General features: G+C 44.1%; 2 long non-coding RNA genes across 2 annotated transcripts; one reads left to right on the top strand and one right to left on the bottom strand.

Annotated features, from left to right (window-relative positions):
- Positions 1-2,418: 2,418 nt before the first annotated feature.
- Positions 2,419-4,163, bottom strand: LOC120100619 (uncharacterized). The gene is made up of 2 exons (XR_005500416.2): positions 3,958-4,163; positions 2,419-3,349 (listed from the first exon to the last, which is right to left on the bottom strand). It is a non-coding gene; the product is annotated as an uncharacterized LOC120100619 (long non-coding RNA).
- Positions 4,164-6,056: 1,893 nt separating this feature from the next.
- Positions 6,057-12,416, top strand: LOC108350291 (uncharacterized). The gene is made up of 4 exons (XR_001837024.3): positions 6,057-6,334; positions 6,722-6,890; positions 9,549-9,784; positions 12,040-12,416. It is a non-coding gene; the product is annotated as an uncharacterized LOC108350291 (long non-coding RNA).
- Positions 12,417-13,280: the final 864 nt, after the last annotated feature.

Raw genomic sequence — 13,280 nt, 5'->3', positions numbered from 1 at the left:
GACCTTCCTGTGTAGAGTGGGCACTCACACATCAATAATAATGAAAAATTTGCCTTATTATTAGGAAGAAAGTGATTTCCCCACCTCTCTCTTCTGTCCCTTCTGACTTTCATCCTGGTTCTTTCGTATCTCGTTGCTCCCTTGGTTCAGTCGGCTCACCTTTCTGACACAGGGTTTTCCGTAGCTTCCTCCCTTAGCCCCTCGACAGCCTGTCTCTGTGCCCCTGTGTTTGGCTGGGCTCCGTGCTTATAAGAAACTCAGTCTACACATGTTTTATGGACACTGATCCTATTAAACAGCTTCTTTTCATTAGAGTCTCCTTCCTGTCTCATTTTTTTTTCATTCAGTGCCCATTCATCAACCCAACCAGGTTGTAGCAGGATGATTCTGCAGAGGACCCTACAAGCATCAGCAGTTTAAAAGCCATCTTGTAAATGTCACACTGATGTTACAGACAAACAAACCCACGATAAATAATTGACTTTCAGGGCTGGAGAGATGGCTCAGAGGTTAGGAGCACTGACTGCTCTACCAAACGTCTTGAGTTCAATTCCCAGCAACCACGTGGTGGCTCACAGCCATCTGTAGTGGGATCTGATGCCCTCTTCTGGTGTGTCTGAACAGTACAATGTACCCACATAAACAAAATAAAATAAGATAAATCTAAAAAAATTAGTTGATTTTCTTGGACGCTTTCATCCCATCAGACATTTGCCATTTGGTGACGGGGCCATGAATCTTGTGTCTCCATGTGTCTATTGCAGCCACCTGACCACACTGGACAAGCTCAGGACTTTTCAAAGGCCCGATCTCCTTCCAAAACAATACGCTTCGAGTGGGGAAGGGGGCGCAATTATTTCTTCTGCTTCCTTCAATAGGCTTCAAATTATGTTTATTGTTTTGTTTTTTTGTTTTTTTTAAAAAAAACAAGTTTGACTCATTTTCATATTAAATTGCTTGATCATTTCTTTTAAGTTACTGTGGAGACTCTGTGCTTTGAAGTAAGGTTGGGGCTTTTTTTCCCCCTTTAGGGTATGACAAACTATTACATTGTGTTGAGAATGAGGGAAAAACTGGATCAGAGAGGCAGAACAAGTGGAGCTCAGGGACATGATTTCTAAATCACAATTCCCCTACGAGAGTTCCTTCAGCACTCCCCCCTGCTCGTGTCTTTGTGCTGCTGGTTTGTTGTGGTCTGGACTGAGGCAAGAAGAAAGAAAGAAAGAAAGAAAGAAAGAAAGAAAGAAAGAAAGAAAGAAAGAAAGGGAAGAAAGAAAGGCAGACAGACAAACTGAGCAGTAGATCCAGACGTGAATGTGTCTTTAAAAACTGATTTAGGTGTTCATGTGGGCATGTGTGTGTGGCGGTGCACACATGTATGCATATGTGATCAAAAGGCTTAATGTTTCTGTGAAGACTCCCAAATAAGGAGAAGCAGGAGGAAACTAGCAGTCAAAAGGCTTCTTTACAGAAGTACAGCTTCTCTCAGGCTCAAAGGACAGCTTTGGCAGATTTTCAATTTAGCTTTTTTTTTCTTTTTTGCATTGTAAATACTTATGTTGTGATGCCCCTCCCCACGCCCCACTCCCCACCCCCTATCCCCACCCCCAAAGCAGGAACTCTGGACCCATCAGGTCAGAGCTCGGGGCTGGTATTAACTACTCACCCTGAACATAATCTTCCCTCCCTGACTTTCTGTTATTTCTCAGAGAAGAAACAATCAGACATACTTTCACCGTCATTGTGAATTTTAAATGAGATTTTGTGAACACCAGAGAGCTGGGCCCTCTTGGAACGTTCCCGAGCTTATATGTGAAAGAGAAGTAATTACTACCTCTCCCGGCTTCCTGTAGAAAACCCATCAAGCCTTACCTGGCTGGTCCCTGCCCAAGTGTGCAGTGGCGCCCCGTGTTGGCAAGTCAGCTTTGCAACACTCGGCCTTAGCAAGGTTTGCTGCAAAATATCACAAAAAGGACTCAGTGGAGGGTTTTGTTGTTTTGGGTTTGTTTTTTTTTTTACAGTGTCATCTGGCCACTGTGATCTACTTGGGTGATCGAAGCGACCGATGTGTAGACTTCTACTGGCCTGTGGACTTCTTGGGGCCCGTACCATGTGTGTTTTATTCAATGCTTTAAATGCAAAACAGCTCAGTTCTCAGACCTGGCAGACAGTAAATATTTTTGTTGAGCGGTGGGATTAATGAATCCAGTCACAACCTAAGGAGATGGTATGACTTAATCTTTTAGAGATTTTTTTGCTATGAAATGAAGGAAACTCTCTGGAAAATTCACGTGGGTATACTTCAATAGAATCACTCCAGCACTCTATTGATGGCTTTTCTATCCCTCATGAAACTGTTGCAATTTTTCTATCTATCATTGTTAGGTGGATTCGAGTTTCTTTGGTTGAAAAAAAGAGTTGCACTGGAACTTCTCGGGATTTATTAAAAAAAATAATTTACTAAATCTAAACATCACTACTTTTATTTTTTGACTCCTGTTTGCTGGGGACAAGAACAGTAGGTAGAACAACATACTTCAGGTGAATGAGAGAACGGTTATTAAGATACGTAACACCAGGGCTCAGTACTGGGACACACTGATAACTGGGGCTCCTGGAGTAACTGGACTATTTTTGCTCTGCCTAAGGAGAACCATGCCAGAGGGCACTGGCGAGGACTTGAGACATTTCGAATGCTCCCTTCTGCACTACCAGCCAGGATGGGTGTGACTGAGTCAAAGGTCGGAAGAATCAGAGGAAGGGGAAGGAAGCAGGGTGTGTTGGCCACACGACGAAAGAGAGGGCACATGGTTCTTAAGCAGGAAAGGACGTGTAGGCTGAACAAAAATGTAAACACTGCTGGCATTTAGAGCATTCGGGGGCTCGGGGATGCTGGGAATTGAGAGCTCTGCAGAGCGTAATGAAAAACAAAAAACAAAACCGGGCGGCTTTGATGCGGAGCAGACTTTCCGCTGTAGCGGGGCTGCCATCTCCTATGAATGCCAAAGATGATGAAAGGGACAGGAGAGGGGCGTTCTTTGCTGAGGGGAGGCCTGTAAGGAGAGGGAGCCTCAGCGTTTTCAAGTTGAAGATGAAACCCGTAAGAGTCTCTAGAGTCGTAAGAAGAGCCTGTAGCCACCAAGGCTGTGGGTCGCCTCAGTCACTGTGGGAGCTCCACTCTGATGGCCGGCAGTCTCTGTGGGCCCAGCTGAGGAGAGCGGAGAGTACTGATGTGCTGCGGCACTGCTGCTGGGTGGGCTTTCTTGCCCATGGGCTTTCCCTCCATCCTCGTCTCATCCTGTATCCTCGTAGCTTTTGTGGAAGGGCACAGAGCCACAGCTGCCCTGCCCTGGGGTGAGGGAGGAAGCAGATACTGTAAGCAGACAATGGGAACATCCCTTCTGGTCATTATATCTACCCAAACAGAATATACTGAAGTCATATGACTGGGGAAAAGACACCAACATCAGGATTCTGAGTGCTTTGGTTTACTGTAGTTCACTTATAAAGTAGCATCGTGACTACACAGAGCAATAGACCTCCATCCCCCTTTCCTTGCTTGGAGGGTGTAATAGGTGTTAACCATAGATCTTCCATTTCCAGCATCCACACCCATGATTTATAGGAAGGCTTTGAGCTAAGTCCTAGTCTTGCCTCTCTGTAAAAACTTGGGTACATTTTCTTTCCGCTCCTTGCCTCAATTTCCCCATCTGTAAAATTGAATTAGTCATGCTAGCTTTACCGTGTTTTGAGAACTGAGAGATGACAGGCGTGCTATTATCAGAGTGCCATGAGTAATTATAATGACAATAATTCAGTGTTTCCTCTGAGGTTGGTGGGTTTTACCATAGTAAACACCGTTGTGGTTTTTTGTTTGGTTGGTTTGGTTTAATCTTGCCTCCGTTTGGCCAACCTATTCTTATGCATGCTGGTCATTCTGAGTTGGTGTGCTTGTACCTTCTACTTTCCTTTGAGCCCTCATTCATGGAGACTGTCATCTGCAGGTCAATGGCTCCAGTGGGTGCTTGTCATTCCACAGACCAGACTTCTAGACCTGCTTTGGTTGCTGTCCATGTGACCGCTGAGCATGTCATCGGCTTGAATCTTTGTATCCTGGCCTTCCCAAGACAAAATTAGAACAGATCATTTCAATGGTATCTTCTAGCCCCAAAATATAATTTCAGGGAAGGATTCAGGGAAGGAACCCAAGGCTTGGAGCATGCTAGGCAAGCAATTTACTAACTTAAAATCCTTATCCCCTCTGAGATGAATTTATACTAACTGCAAAATCTGGTGCTTAGAGTAACGTCTTACGTATTCCTTTGCTGCACCGTGAAAACATTAATTCTTCCAATGTTATTAGTGTCGAGTGTTGAGGATGGCCTGTCGGTGTGTCACAGTCCAACATATGCCAACACGTGGCTTTCAGCATAGAACTGATGAGAGAAAGAAAATAGCCATGTAGGGAGGGGCATGCATCACTCAGTCGTCTGGATTCAGGGACTTAAAGCAAATAAGTTGTTCTGAATGGGAAACAACCAAGCTTACCTCTGAACATCTGCAGTGAAGGCAGGGCTAACGGTTTTTCCCTTCTGGAGGCTTCCCACTAGCCGAGTAGCTGGTTTGTGTTTTTAGCCACTCTCTGCTTTGGGGGAAGCTTTATTAGGTCTTGGCATTCACAAACACACAGTCTTAGTGGTTTCCTAGCATTGTTCTTACCAGTAAAGCAGACGGGCCATCTCTTTCCACCCCATATTCTAGTGATAGATTAGATTTTGTTGTTTGTTTTGTTGTTTTCTTTGTCTGTTTCGGTTTTTTTTGTTGTTTGTTTGTTTTTAATTTGGTTTTCTTCTCTTGCCAATAATGAAGCATCTCTGCCTATACATTCTACAGGCTACAACGGTTCCACAAACACTACTACTGCGCGCATGCATGCACACACACACACACACACACACAACCACACACTTCCTGCAACAAGGAGCCAGGGCTCTTCTAAGGCATATCTGAAAATCTGAATAAAGAACCCAATAATTTGTCCAAACTGAGCAGAAGATCTCCATGATGTCATTCCAGAGCTTTGAAGGTTCTTCCCTCTCCCTTCTCTTCTTGTTCTCCTTCCCTACATAAGGGAAAAGCTTCCTTACCTCCAGCAGCAGATCCTAGGGTCTCCTACATGCCAGAGAACATTGCTAACCTTGTGATTTCACCCAGATGGAGTGATGTATTTGACCCTTCTTGATTGGTTCCTTCTTCTGGAAAAATCAACACACTGAAGAAGGTCTCAGATGTTCTTAGACGAGAAATAGGATTCTTTAGTTCCTGATTAAGGTGTGGATCTCTTAAACGTTGGTGAAAAGCTGAAATCACAGTGTTTTACAGCACTGATTTAAGTCTCCAGAAAAGAGGGCCTGAAGTTACAGTGACTTATTAAGTTGCTGGAATCATAAAATCTATTCCCATTAGACTAAATTGGGATAGTAAACAGCAGAAGGCTGAGGAAGGTAGATAATTGTATTACTTAGGATTCATGGTTGTGAGTATAAATGGAAAGGATTTTATCAAAGGTTCTTATAGACCTAGTAACCAAATCCCAGAAAGGTATCCATGGGATCCTGGCCTAAACTTCAAGATCCAGGGTCTTTAACGACATCCTTGGAACATCTACGTTCTCGTCCTCCTCCATGTTGGTTTAGGTCTCAAGCCCAGTTTCTTGGTTATTTACTCTCTTTTACAAGTTGGGAGCCATCTTCACGCCTAGCATCCTAGAGGAGAAGGCTCAATATCTCTCCCACGTTTGGTATGAAAAGTCCCAGGGACAAACTTGGGTTGGATCACTTAGGTCCCGGCCTGGCCGCTGGCTCATCCCTGTGGTCACGTCAAGCACGTGAGTGTTCTCATAAGAACCCCCTGCCTGTGAAGAGTGATTGGTCTGCAGAGCGATTGGTCTGAAGAGTGATTGGTCTGAAGAGTGATTGGTCTGAAGAGTGATTGGTCTAAAGAGTGATTGATTGGTCTGAAGAGTGATTGATTGGTCTGAAGAGTGATTGATTGGTCTGAAGAGTGATTGGTCTGAAGAGTGATTGGTCTGAAGAGTGATTGGTCTGAAGAGTGATTGGTCGGGGAGCGAGGACTGAGAGGCGGTTGAAAGCAAGAGTAGGGACAGGGGCAAATAATTCTCGAGTCCTCTTAAGAGAAACACATTGCAGTTAACTGTGACAAAATATGAGGAAGAGTTTCCAGGGTTCCACTGCAGCTTGAGCCTAGTTTCTGGCTAAGTATTTTTTATCTAAAAAGCACACTCAGTGTATCTGAATCCCTGCCGATTTCAAATGTAAAGAGACACTATGTCTATTAGAGTTTACTAGACAGTTGTCTGGGTTTGCCTCCTCTATGGGCAGACGGCAGGAATGTTTTAGCTAATAAAACTCTCAGAATCCTGACCTTTTGAAATACAGAATGGAGATGTTAAGAAATCACGTAAAATATGTCAGCTAATGTATTTAAATTTTAATTATGCAACAATTAAAGTTTGTATTAACGCTGGACATTAATTTGGTAGCTTCAGACTTACTTCTTAATTATCCTTTATTCAATAGGATTGAAAATCAAATATCTTTAATAGATAATTAAGATCTTAGCATGTATTTTCTGTGGACCTTTTTTTGTTTTCAAGATGACTCTTGTCTTTACCACTGGGTTTCATTTGCTTTCTCTGTAGTTGACCATCTTTCTTCATGGACTCCCCACCGGTGGAATCAAGCAACACAGATCAAAAATACAAAAGTTTGAGTTGCATCTGGGCCCAGCACGCACAGCCTCCTTCCTCGTGTTGTTAATACTCAGACAACGCATACGACAACTGGTTACACGGAATCCCATTGTACTAGGTATTACGAATAACCTAGTGATGATCTAAAGCATAGGGGACCATGTGCACAGGCTATGCCCACACACTACACTTAAAGGGCATAAGCAGCCTTTCACAGAGTGTGGCAACAGCAGGGGGTCCTGGAACCAATCCCCCATGGAAACTGAGCGACAACTGTATTTGATTTTGTCAAATGACTTAAAATGCTGAATACTTATGGTTTGGGAATTCTTGATGTCTTGCATTTCACATTAAAAAAAAATTCAGGCCTTTTACTAGAATATGTTTAACCACACAGAGCTTGCATTTAACCTCTGGATCTGCCAGAGAGCATCTCTGTGATCTTGGGAAGCAGAGTTACCCAATCCCTCCCTATACTGGAAGCTCTATTAAGATCAATGAGTATTAGCCATGAAAGCTTGATTTTCACTTACCCGGTCTCAGGAGTGTTAGCTTTCCTTTACTTTCTCCTGGTCAGCACAAAAGGCCTTTAGTTGAACAAAATTCGAATATCAGGGGAAGGGTTATTTCTTTTTTAAAAAATTATTTTTATTTTATGTGCACTAGTGTTTTGCCCACACTTGGGTCCTTATGCGGTCAGCCCCCCTGGGAGAGGAGTTATAGACAGTTGTGAGTTACCATGTGGGTTCTGGGACTTGAACCTGGGTCTTCTGGAAGAGCAACCAGTGCTTTTAACCACTGATACCTCTCTCCAGGTCCGAAATTATTCTTTTAAAATCAAAATCTAATTGGCCCTTGAATCCATGCTAGCAGTCAATGCCTTTTGTGCAAAAACAGTGAGAAAACTCCAGTCTTCAGACGTAATTGATAGTCTTTAATAGTGCCCTTAACTGTCTATAAAACCATCATAGAACAGTGAGGTCATATGAAATGTCTAATAACACTTCGAACAAGTAATAATATGGGCAAAGTGCTACAGTGGTCATCATTGATGACGATAACATTACTTATGAGGCAAACCAATCAAGTAGGAATAAAGTAAACTAGGCTTCAAGTTGTAAACTGTCCCAATTCAGTAGGCGGTGTGGGGGATAGGGGTGGGGTAGAAAAGCCCAATGAAAAGCCGTCCTGGGCCACCATCCTATGTTTAGTGGAGGGGAGTGTGTCTTGGTCCCTCACTGTGTCCCCTTCAGGATCATAAAAGGCTGAACTTACAATGCAGTCTGCAGATGTGCACGCCTTTTCCTTATGTAAGCACTAGCAGTTGTTTCCAGAGCGGAAGCTGCAGCAGCATATGATCCCATTCGATGTACTCCCGGTCTTCCAGCCGGGATCTTTCCCGTGTGCTCAAGAGTTTGGGAAGGACTTGGGATGGAGACTGGGTTAGTAAGATACTGTGTGATCTTTCTTCATCAGAACGGGAAGGCCAAGTATCATAGTCATGAGGATTTTGACCAGGAAACAGAGTAGGGGAGAAGCACTGAGTGTACCATGGGGGCCCCCTTTCACTTCCTCACCGGGCTTCTGCATCACTTGTATTTGAGCATCCTTCCGAAGCATCCAGGCAACATGGGTTTCGTCAGAACCGGGCTGTCCAAAGTTTTCAATGTTACTTTCCAAATCGGTTAACGTGTGTAAAAATAATGTTTCAGTAGTTTTCGCAGCTGTGTACTGGACCCTCTACATCACGTAGATAACACCCCTGTCTGTACGACTCATACCTTGCACACCTCAGTCTACAGTCATGGGTCTGGTTGAGCTTCGAGCAACCTCTGTGGCCACCAACCTCTGTATTGCTTTCTTTGTGCCACAAAACCCCGGGTGGTCCCCACTTCTCAGTCCCCCCCGACACACGCCAGTTACAGATGCTGCCCCTTATCTTTCCTGCAGGCTGTGATTGGCCACAATTGTGGCTAAAGAGGACAGGACAGGCTAAGGACAATGCCCTCCTTGGCTTTTAGTGCCCCGTTTACAAGCTTTATGGTGTGGGAATGGTGTAGCTTGGGGTGTTGGGAAAGGGATGGTAATGAGTACCTCAGAGTCTTGTACCCAGCCTGGGAGCCTCCACATTGTGGCCAGATGCCAGCCTGGCTGGGTAATGACTGGATGTGAATAGCAATTCCAAGAGACTGAGTGAAGGCGGTTGTGAAATGAGAGGGAAGGTCCCACCCACCCAGATCCAGTGAATAAGTGTTGTCAACTGCCTAATGATGCCCTCACACATGTCAAGGACACTAGGAAGGCCAGGTGCAAACTTGCTTTGGAAATCACAGAGCCTATCTTTCACATTATGAGAAGGAACTGCAGGGGTTCTAGAAAAGAATCAAACCAACTTAACACAATTTGCCGCCAAGTACAACAACATATATCCCTAAGTAATTGAGTGGGTGCATGTTAATAAAATTCTGCTGGGTCATAAGTCACATCGGTGAGATTACTAGTTTTGAGGTTCTGTTTTACGCTACTGCTTAAACTTGATAAATCTCTCATTTGGTGATATAAAACTAAAGACAATTTTGAGAGCCGCGCTGTATCTGATGCTCATTGCTCTAAAGACATCATGTGTCTGTCCAGGACGCAATGCCTATGAGGGTGCACTCTATGATACCCTCCTTCACTGTGCCCACTGTGTCCCATGGTGTCTCCATTGTGTCCCCAGTTCTGAGAGAGTTGTAAAATATAGTATCTATCTAATAATATCATTTGTTATTCTTAGGAAACTTTTACTGGAACTGACCTAAAATACGTATATGGCTCACAACCCTGGGAGAGATCTTTAGTACAAACTGTCACTCTGTTGGTGTGAGCGCTCACAAGGCTACATCAGACATGCTAGTCTGCTTTCAAAGCTCGCTTGATCTGATGTGAGAGTCACTAAAGCACAGGGAAATGCTGACCTGTGCAGTCTGACCACCAATGGCCGCTATTTCTGGGCTGAGCTAGAAACTGCAGGTGAGTTTTCTTTCTTTTGTCTTATGTTGTTGATTGTTTGTCTAAGTCGGGTTCTCTGTGTTCTCTCTACAATATTGGCACAGTGATCCTGTAAGAGATGGCCTAACATCACCTTCATTTGACTCATGGGGAAATTGAAGCTCAAAGAGTTTAAATAAAAATTTCCAAGGACCTGTTAGTGGTGGGGCCAGAATTTAAACTTCTGTGTGAGCCTGATCAGAAACCTCAGTTCTTTGCCTCTGTGTTGAACTCCACCTATTCCAGAAGTACACTCACACAACACGCACACACACACACACACACGTGCGCGCACTCGGACACACACACACACATGCACACACACACAGACACACACAGGTGCACACACTCACACACATACACACACTCACACACTCACACACATACACACACTCACACACACATACACACACACGTGCACACACACACTCACACACACACAGATGCATACACACACAGATGCATACACATACACACAGAGATGCATACACACACACAGACACACACACACACAGATGCATACACACACAGATGCACACACACAGATGCACACACACACGCACACACACAGATGCACACACACATACACACATACACACACACAGATGCACACACATACACATACACACACAGATGCACACACACAGATGCATACACACACAGACACACAGATGCACACACACACATACATACACACAGATGCATACACACACAAACACACACTCATACACACACAGATGCACACACAGATGCATACACACACAGATGCACACACACACAGATGCACACACACATACACACACATACACACACATACACACACATAGATGCACACACACAGATGCATACACACACATACACACAGATGCATACACACACACGCACGCACACACTCACACACACACACTCACACACATACACACTCACACACACTCACACACACAGATGCATACACACACATACACATACACACACAGATGCACACACATACACATACACACACAGATGCACACACACACAGACACACACACAGATGCATACACACACAGACGCACACACACATGCACACACACAGATGCACACACATACACATACACACAGACGCACACACACATGCACACACACACAGATGCACACACATACACATACACACAGATGCACACACACAGATGCACACACACACAGATGCACACACACAGACACACACAGATGCATACACACACAGATGCACACACACACATGCACACACACACAGATACACACACAGATGCACACACACAGATGCACACACACAGACACACACACAGATGCATACACACACAGATGCACACACACACACAGATGCACACACACACACAGATGCACACACACACACACACACACACACACACTATTTACTCTAAGAATAAACAGTAAACACCCTTACTGCACACAACAGGCGAGGGAAAGGCACCTATGAAGTGTGCACCCACATCTCCAGGCTCCTGTAGCAGGACACAGTCTAACAAGCTGGCTACAGAGAAAAGGGACCAGTTCAAGTCAACACTCACCATTTTTAATCAGCTTAAAAGTGTCATTTCGTTATTTAAAATTTAGAAATACTTTAGAAAAAAAGAATTAGGAAATCAGCACTGAAATGATTAGAATAATGAAATGACAATGTAAGTTAGTTTAGATTTTGTGCTCTCTCTCTCTCTCTCTCTCTCTCTCTCTCTCTCTCTCTCTCTCTCTCTCTCTCTCTCTCTCTCTCTGGTACCGCGCCCCCTACCCACCCATGGGGAAGTCCACAGAAAGATTAAGCCTTGGTTTTGAAATATAGGAAGAATTATGGTGCTGTTAGTGGAAGCCGCTCTTCCCTGGTCTCAAACCACATCTGGAACATTGCGTTTATTTCTGGGTACCACATTTAGGAGAGACCTTGACCGAGGTGGGTGTGTCAGATATGGTTGAATATGACGGAGTGTACCCAGAAGGGGTGACATGTGGGTCTTAGTGGAAAAGGTACTGCCTGCTCCAGAAAGGGGGTGGGAGAAGACCAAAGGTCTGTGTGCAAACCTGTGAGGCTTTGTCATGTTGGGAAGGGATCTGATGTTGTGTGTCACACAAGAAAACAGATGTTGATGCTTCTAGAACAAGCAGTAAGTGTAACTGATGAAGGTCCCTGGGAATTTAAAAGATAGAGTCTTCTTAGCCAGTTTGACAGAAGAAGCGTCCCCTTTTGTTTCCCTCTCCCATAGATCTTGAGGCTGAGATTGGTGGACATGATGAAGGACGTGTACACGGAAGCTGGTCTCCCCATGGGAGAGTCCGCTGTACAGCAGAGTGCTAGGTTCAAGCAAGCTCGAATGCCCTGTGCAAAAAGAGACAATCTGAGAATCAACGAGATGAATGTAAATAAATAAATATTAAAAATAAGATGAAGGGGGGAGGCTGGAGAGTTGGCTCAGTGGTTACGAGCTCTTCCAGAGGCACTGAATTTAATTCCCAGCAACCCACATGGTGGCTCCCAACCATCTGTAATGGGATCCAATGTCCCCTTCTGGTGTGTCTGAAGACAGCAACATTGTTCTCTTATACATAAAATAAATAAATAAACCTTTAAAAATAAAATAAATGTCTTTATAAAAAATAATGTCTTCCTATAAAGACCCGACTAACTTTAAATTCACAAAGAGAAGCCTATTTCTCCATCCCAAGTGCCATGATTAAAAGAGTGTACATCGTGCCCAGCTATGAGAGGCTTTAAAAGTTTGTATATTTGCGTGCACGTGCATACACACACACACACACACACACACACACACACACACACACACAGGAGTCAGGAGTCTAGGAATGAGTATTAGAGAGAATTGGAGCTACGAGCAGCTGTGAGCTGCCCAACACAGATGCTGGGAACAAAACAGATGTCCTCATCAAGAGGAGGACACCCTCCTAACCTCCGAGCCGCCTGCAGGCCAGCAAGGACGTGGCTGGAGGCCTTTCCTCCCCATTAAGACCCAATGATACATCTTATGTCATTTTTTGTTCCTCCTCAGACATTTACTCTTCTGCTCAATAAATGTGTCTCCAAAATTATATAATGTTGTGTTGCCTCAAAATTTGCTTCTAAGCACTGAAAAAAAAATTCCCTCTTTCAGAATTGCTTACTTGGCAGAAATGAAGACCTCCCCTAAAATATTTATAAATGGGTAGATAACGCCAGACAACTTGAACAGATAGCATGAAGCCGAGGCTTATACTTTGTAAAATAACTCTACCATCCTACTTGACCTTGTGTAAATGAAATTAGTGAGGCTCCCTGCGCCCCAGCGCCTTCATCAGTAAAGGGATGTAATAACTCTTGCCTCATGGCTCTTACGAGAATTAACAAGTTAATATTTGTTCAGTTCTTTGAGGTCCTCGGATGAAAGGTGTCTTATAAATACTAAGCACCATTATTAAGATTTAATGACCATATCTGCACTTATGGTACCCA

This window comes from Rattus norvegicus, chromosome 2 (assembly GCF_036323735.1).
Source record: "Rattus norvegicus strain BN/NHsdMcwi chromosome 2, GRCr8, whole genome shotgun sequence".
Classification (NCBI taxonomy): Eukaryota; Metazoa; Chordata; class Mammalia; order Rodentia; family Muridae; genus Rattus; species Rattus norvegicus.
This window is presented reverse-complemented; position numbering and strand designations above follow the sequence as displayed.